The following is a 7,485-nucleotide window of genomic DNA, read 5'->3' on the forward strand; positions in this document are numbered from 1 at the left end:
GTATTAGATCATCAACTGTTCACCGTATTTATGACTGACTTGGATGGAGCAATGGAGCACTATACATCATATTTTGAAGATCGCACTAAGTTAGACGGTCCGCTCGTGGTGCAGTTGGGAAATGGAGGTAACCAAATGGACAGAGACAGACACAGTAAGCCGGCCAAAACAAATGCAAATCGAGTTCAATGTACGCAAGTGTGACACCAGCCACTTTGGAACAAAGTAATATAGTTCTGAGTATTTTCGCAATAATGGGAAGCTATTAACTGTTGAGGAGCAAAGAGGTTTATGAGTCCCAGTTCAAAATTATTATTAGCATGTAGACATGGAGCAAAGACATTTGATAAAGTCCCGCATATGGGACATTGGGCTAAATTTGAAACGCATGTAATTGAAGGCAAATTATTTGCCTGGTTAGGAAATTGGTGGCACGGCAGGAGACAAAGTTTGCAGATGATGATCAGGTACATTAATTGGCAGAATATGACGAGTGGTGTCTCTGATTGATCACTTTTGGGAACTCAACTAATCACCGATTTCTTTAACGACTTACTTGATGGGATTGAGAGCCACACATCCAAGTTTGAGGATGACAAATAAGATAGGCGGCATTATAATCAGTTGAGATGGAAGCAAGAAATTTGACCAGATATTCATAGATTAAGTGAATGTGCAATTTTCTGGCAAGTGTGACGTGATTCACTGCCGATCTTTATAGGAGTATTTAGAATACACTCCTTATAATGTTAAGCTGGAAACAGTTGAGATCCAAATAGACTTGTGTCCCTGTACAAATATTACCAAATCGTCATAGACAGGTACAGAAAAGATTCAAAAAGCTAATTGAAAAGTGATACTTATATCTGTAGGATTACAATATAAGAGGGTGAAATGATGCCACAGCTGTACGTAGCACTGGTTAGGCCACAGCTGCGGTACTGTGTTCAATTCTTGGCATCACAGCTTGGGAATGTATTATTAGGCTTAAAAAGTGAAGGAGACATGGAGTCCAAGGGACAAATTACAACGGGATATTGCACAAACTCGGGTTTTTTTCCTGGAATTTAGAAGCTTAAGTGGTGATTTGATTGAAGTATTCACGATATTAAGAGGAAATGCCAGTGTAGATAGCGAGAAGCTATTTCTGAGGATTGACCCATCTGGGAGAAGGGGCCATAGCCTCAACATTAGATCCAAGCGTTTCAGGAGAGAAATTTGTGTGACAGAAATGTGTAACACACTTCTGCAAACAGCAAATAAAGCTGGGCCAGTTGTCAATTTTGAACTTGAGATTGAGAGATATTTGTTAACCAAAGGTATTAAGGGATCTGGAGCAAAGGAATGCAAACGGATATCGATCGATGACTTAATTAAATGGCAGAAAGGCTCCAGGCATGAAATGGACTGCTCCTGTTGTTATTTTCTTTGCTAAATGATGAAAGTGCGAATGTAAAGTTGAGTATCGCGATTTAAAACAGCGCCCGAACAGGGACTTGAACCCTGGACTCTCAGATTAAAAGTCTGATGCTCTACCGACTGAGCTATCCGGGCTCTTGCAATTCAAAGCTCACAAAAGTACTTTCATTGGCTGCAGTGCATCATTGCATCTCCGATAAATTCAATTTACTTGTCCATAATCCAACCTGTACTGCACATTTCTCCCACAAATCCAGATTGACTGCCTCAGACCAGCATCACTTCAGAAATATTAACACACCCACAAAAGTCACGTACGTTAGCAGCGGAGTCAGATGTGACAAGTGCCGTCCCCCAGATATCTGTATTAGATCATCAACTGTTCACCGTATTTATGACTGACTTGGATGGAGCAATGGAGCACTATACATCATATTTTGAAGATCGCACTAAGTTAGACGGTCCGCTCGTGGTGCAGTTGGGAAATGGAGGTAACCAAATGGACAGAGACAGACACAGTAAGCCGGCCAAAACAAATGCAAATCGAGTTCAATGTACGCAAGTGTGACACCAGCCACTTTGGAACAAAGTAATATAGTTCTGAGTATTTTCGCAATAATGGGAAGCTATTAACTGTTGAGGAGCAAAGAGGTTTATGAGTCCCAGTTCAAAATTATTATTAGCATGTAGACATGGAGCAAAGACATTTGATAAAGTCCCGCATATGGGACATTGGGCTAAATTTGAAACGCATGTAATTGAAGGCAAATTATTTGCCTGGTTAGGAAATTGGTGGCACGGCAGGAGACAAAGTTTGCAGATGATGATCAGGTACATTAATTGGCAGAATATGACGAGTGGTGTCTCTGATTGATCACTTTTGGGAACTCAACTAATCACCGATTTCTTTAACGACTTACTTGATGGGATTGAGAGCCACACATCCAAGTTTGAGGATGACAAATAAGATAGGCGGCATTATAATCAGTTGAGATGGAAGCAAGAAATTTGACCAGATATTCATAGATTAAGTGAATGTGCAATTTTCTGGCAAGTGTGACGTGATTCACTGCCGATCTTTATAGGAGTATTTAGAATACACTCCTTATAATGTTAAGCTGGAAACAGTTGAGATCCAAATAGACTTGTGTCCCTGTACAAATATTACCAAATCGTCATAGACAGGTACAGAAAAGATTCAAAAAGCTAATTGAAAAGTGATACTTATATCTGTAGGATTACAATATAAGAGGGTGAAATGATGCCACAGCTGTACGTAGCACTGGTTAGGCCACAGCTGCGGTACTGTGTTCAATTCTTGGCATCACAGCTTGGGAATGTATTATTAGGCTTAAAAAGTGAAGGAGACATGGAGTCCAAGGGACAAATTACAACGGGATATTGCACAAACTCGGGTTTTTTTCCTGGAATTTAGAAGCTTAAGTGGTGATTTGATTGAAGTATTCACGATATTAAGAGGAAATGCCAGTGTAGATAGCGAGAAGCTATTTCTGAGGATTGACCCATCTGGGAGAAGGGGCCATAGCCTCAACATTAGATCCAAGCGTTTCAGGAGAGAAATTTGTGTGACAGAAATGTGTAACACACTTCTGCAAACAGCAAATAAAGCTGGGCCAGTTGTCAATTTTGAACTTGAGATTGAGAGATATTTGTTAACCAAAGGTATTAAGGGATCTGGAGCAAAGGAATGCAAACGGATATCGATCGATGACTTAATTAAATGGCAGAAAGGCTCCAGGCATGAAATGGACTGCTCCTGTTGTTATTTTCTTTGCTAAATAATCAAAGTGCGAATGTAAAGTTGAGTATCGCGATTTAAAACAGCGCCCGAACAGGGACTTGAACCCTGGACCCTCAGATTAAAAGTCTGATGCTCTACCGACTGAGCTATCCGGGCTTTTGCAATTCAAAGCTCACAAAAGTACTTTCATTGGCTGCAGTGCATCATTGCATCTCCGACAAATTCAATTTACTTGTCCATAATCCAACCTGTACAGCACATTTCTCCCACAAATCCAGATTGACTGCCTCAGACCAGCATCACTTCAGAAATATTAACACACCCACAAAAGTCACGTACGTTAGCAGCGGAGTCAGATGTGACAAGTGCCGTCCCCCAGATATCTGTATTAGATCATCAACTGTTCACCGTATTTATGACTGACTTGGATGGAGCAATGGAGCACTATACATCATATTTTGAAGATCGCACTAAGTTAGACGGTCCGCTCGTGGTGCAGTTGGGAAATGGAGGTAACCAAATGGACAGAGACAGACACAGTAAGCCGGCCAAAACAAATGCAAATCGAGTTCAATGTACGCAAGTGTGACACCAGCCACTTTGGAACAAAGTAATATAGTTCTGAGTATTTTCGCAATAATGGGAAGCTATTAACTGTTGAGGAGCAAAGAGGTTTATGAGTCCCAGTTCAAAATTATTATTAGCATGTAGACATGGAGCAAAGACATTTGATAAAGTCCCGCATATGGGACATTGGGCTAAATTTGAAACGCATGTAATTGAAGGCAAATTATTTGCCTGGTTAGGAAATTGGTGGCACGGCAGGAGACAAAGTTTGCAGATGATGATCAGGTACATTAATTGGCAGAATATGACGAGTGGTGTCTCTGATTGATCACTTTTGGGAACTCAACTAATCACCGATTTCTTTAACGACTTACTTGATGGGATTGAGAGCCACACATCCAAGTTTGAGGATGACAAATAAGATAGGCGGCATTATAATCAGTTGAGATGGAAGCAAGAAATTTGACCAGATATTCATAGATTAAGTGAATGTGCAATTTTCTGGCAAGTGTGACGTGATTCACTGCCGATCTTTATAGGAGTATTTAGAATACACTCCTTATAATGTTAAGCTGGAAACAGTTGAGATCCAAATAGACTTGTGTCCCTGTACAAATATTACCAAATCGTCATAGACAGGTACAGAAAAGATTCAAAAAGCTAATTGAAAAGTGATACTTATATCTGTAGGATTACAATATAAGAGGGTGAAATGATGCCACAGCTGTACGTAGCACTGGTTAGGCCACAGCTGCGGTACTGTGTTCAATTCTTGGCATCACAGCTTGGGAATGTATTATTAGGCTTAAAAAGTGAAGGAGACATGGAGTCCAAGGGACAAATTACAACGGGATATTGCACAAACTCGGGTTTTTTTCCTGGAATTTAGAAGCTTAAGTGGTGATTTGATTGAAGTATTCACGATATTAAGAGGAAATGCCAGTGTAGATAGCGAGAAGCTATTTCTGAGGATTGACCCATCTGGGAGAAGGGGCCATAGCCTCAACATTAGATCCAAGCGTTTCAGGAGAGAAATTTGTGTGACAGAAATGTGTAACACACTTCTGCAAACAGCAAATAAAGCTGGGCCAGTTGTCAATTTTGAACTTGAGATTGAGAGATATTTGTTAACCAAAGGTATTAAGGGATCTGGAGCAAAGGAATGCAAACGGATATCGATCGATGACTTAATTAAATGGCAGAAAGGCTCCAGGCATGAAATGGACTGCTCCTGTTGTTATTTTCTTTGCTAAATGATGAAAGTGCGAATGTAAAGTTGAGTATCGCGATTTAAAACAGCGCCCGAACAGGGACTTGAAACCTGGACTCTCAGATTAAAAGTCTGATGCTCTACCGACTGAGCTATCCGGGCTCTTGCAATTCAAAGCTCACAAAAGTACTTTCATTGGCTGCAGTGCATCATTGCATCTCCGATAAATTCAATTTACTTGTCCATAATCCAACCTGTACTGCACATTTCTCCCACAAATCCAGATTGACTGCCTCAGACCAGCATCACTTCAGAAATATTAACACACCCACAAAAGTCACGTACGTTAGCAGCGGAGTCAGATGTGACAAGTGCCGTCCCCCAGATATCTGTATTAGATCATCAACTGTTCACCGTATTTATGACTGACTTGGATGGAGCAATGGAGCACTATACATCATATTTTGAAGATCGCACTAAGTTAGACGGTCCGCTCGTGGTGCAGTTGGGAAATGGAGGTAACCAAATGGACAGAGACAGACACAGTAAGCCGGCCAAAACAAATGCAAATCGAGTTCAATGTACGCAAGTGTGACACCAGCCACTTTGGAACAAAGTAATATAGTTCTGAGTATTTTCGCAATAATGGGAAGCTATTAACTGTTGAGGAGCAAAGAGGTTTATGAGTCCCAGTTCAAAATTATTATTAGCATGTAGACATGGAGCAAAGACATTTGATAAAGTCCCGCATATGGGACATTGGGCTAAATTTGAAACGCATGTAATTGAAGGCAAATTATTTGCCTGGTTAGGAAATTGGTGGCACGGCAGGAGACAAAGTTTGCAGATGATGATCAGGTACATTAATTGGCAGAATATGACGAGTGGTGTCTCTGATTGATCACTTTTGGGAACTCAACTAATCACCGATTTCTTTAACGACTTACTTGATGGGATTGAGAGCCACACATCCAAGTTTGAGGATGACAAATAAGATAGGCGGCATTATAATCAGTTGAGATGGAAGCAAGAAATTTGACCAGATATTCATAGATTAAGTGAATGTGCAATTTTCTGGCAAGTGTGACGTGATTCACTGCCGATCTTTATAGGAGTATTTAGAATACACTCCTTATAATGTTAAGCTGGAAACAGTTGAGATCCAAATAGACTTGTGTCCCTGTACAAATATTACCAAATCGTCATAGACAGGTACAGAAAAGATTCAAAAAGCTAATTGAAAAGTGATACTTATATCTGTAGGATTACAATATAAGAGGGTGAAATGATGCCACAGCTGTACGTAGCACTGGTTAGGCCACAGCTGCGGTACTGTGTTCAATTCTTGGCATCACAGCTTGGGAATGTATTATTAGGCTTAAAAAGTGAAGGAGACATGGAGTCCAAGGGACAAATTACAACGGGATATTGCACAAACTCGGGTTTTTTTCCTGGAATTTAGAAGCTTAAGTGGTGATTTGATTGAAGTATTCACGATATTAAGAGGAAATGCCAGTGTAGATAGCGAGAAGCTATTTCTGAGGATTGACCCATCTGGGAGAAGGGGCCATAGCCTCAACATTAGATCCAAGCGTTTCAGGAGAGAAATTTGTGTGACAGAAATGTGTAACACACTTCTGCAAACAGCAAATAAAGCTGGGCCAGTTGTCAATTTTGAACTTGAGATTGAGAGATATTTGTTAACCAAAGGTATTAAGGGATCTGGAGCAAAGGAATGCAAACGGATATCGATCGATGACTTAATTAAATGGCAGAAAGGCTCCAGGCATGAAATGGACTGCTCCTGTTGTTATTTTCTTTGCTAAATGATGAAAGTGCGAATGTAAAGTTGAGTATCGCGATTTAAAACAGCGCCCGAACAGGGACTTGAACCCTGGACTCTCAGATTAAAAGTCTGATGCTCTACCGACTGAGCTATCCGGGCTCTTGCAATTCAAAGCTCACAAAAGTACTTTCATTGGCTGCAGTGCATCATTGCATCTCCGATAAATTCAATTTACTTGTCCATAATCCAACCTGTACTGCACATTTCTCCCACAAATCCAGATTGACTGCCTCAGACCAGCATCACTTCAGAAATATTAACACACCCACAAAAGTCACGTACGTTAGCAGCGGAGTCAGATGTGACAAGTGCCGTCCCCCAGATATCTGTATTAGATCATCAACTGTTCACCGTATTTATGACTGACTTGGATGGAGCAATGGAGCACTATACATCATATTTTGAAGATCGCACTAAGTTAGACGGTCCGCTCGTGGTGCAGTTGGGAAATGGAGGTAACCAAATGGACAGAGACAGACACAGTAAGCCGGCCAAAACAAATGCAAATCGAGTTCAATGTACGCAAGTGTGACACCAGCCACTTTGGAACAAAGTAACATAGTTCTGAGTATTTTCGCAATAATGGGAAGCTATTAACTGTTGAGGAGCAAAGAGGTTTATGAGTCCCAGTTCAAAAAATATTATTAGCTTGTCGATATGGAGCAAAGACATTTGATAAAG

General features: G+C 40.6%; 4 non-coding genes across 4 annotated transcripts; all 4 read right to left on the reverse strand.

The window, feature by feature from the left end:
* Window positions 1-1,481: 1,481 nt before the first annotated feature.
* Window positions 1,482-1,554, reverse strand: trnak-uuu (transfer RNA lysine (anticodon UUU)). The gene has a single exon. It is a non-coding gene; the product is annotated as a tRNA-Lys (tRNA).
* A 1,710-nt stretch (window positions 1,555-3,264) lies between these two features.
* trnak-uuu (transfer RNA lysine (anticodon UUU)) lies at window positions 3,265-3,337 on the reverse strand. The gene has a single exon. It is a non-coding gene; the product is annotated as a tRNA-Lys (tRNA).
* Window positions 3,338-5,047: 1,710 nt separating this feature from the next.
* trnak-uuu (transfer RNA lysine (anticodon UUU)) lies at window positions 5,048-5,120 on the reverse strand. Its single transcript has one exon. It is a non-coding gene; the product is annotated as a tRNA-Lys (tRNA).
* Window positions 5,121-6,830: 1,710 nt separating this feature from the next.
* trnak-uuu (transfer RNA lysine (anticodon UUU)) lies at window positions 6,831-6,903 on the reverse strand. Its single transcript has one exon. It is a non-coding gene; the product is annotated as a tRNA-Lys (tRNA).
* Window positions 6,904-7,485: the final 582 nt, after the last annotated feature.

This window comes from Somniosus microcephalus, unplaced genomic scaffold (assembly GCF_052327205.1).
Source record: "Somniosus microcephalus isolate GS21.2 unplaced genomic scaffold, FLI_Smic_1.0 unresolved_chr5, whole genome shotgun sequence".
Taxonomy (NCBI): Eukaryota; Metazoa; Chordata; class Chondrichthyes; order Squaliformes; family Somniosidae; genus Somniosus; species Somniosus microcephalus.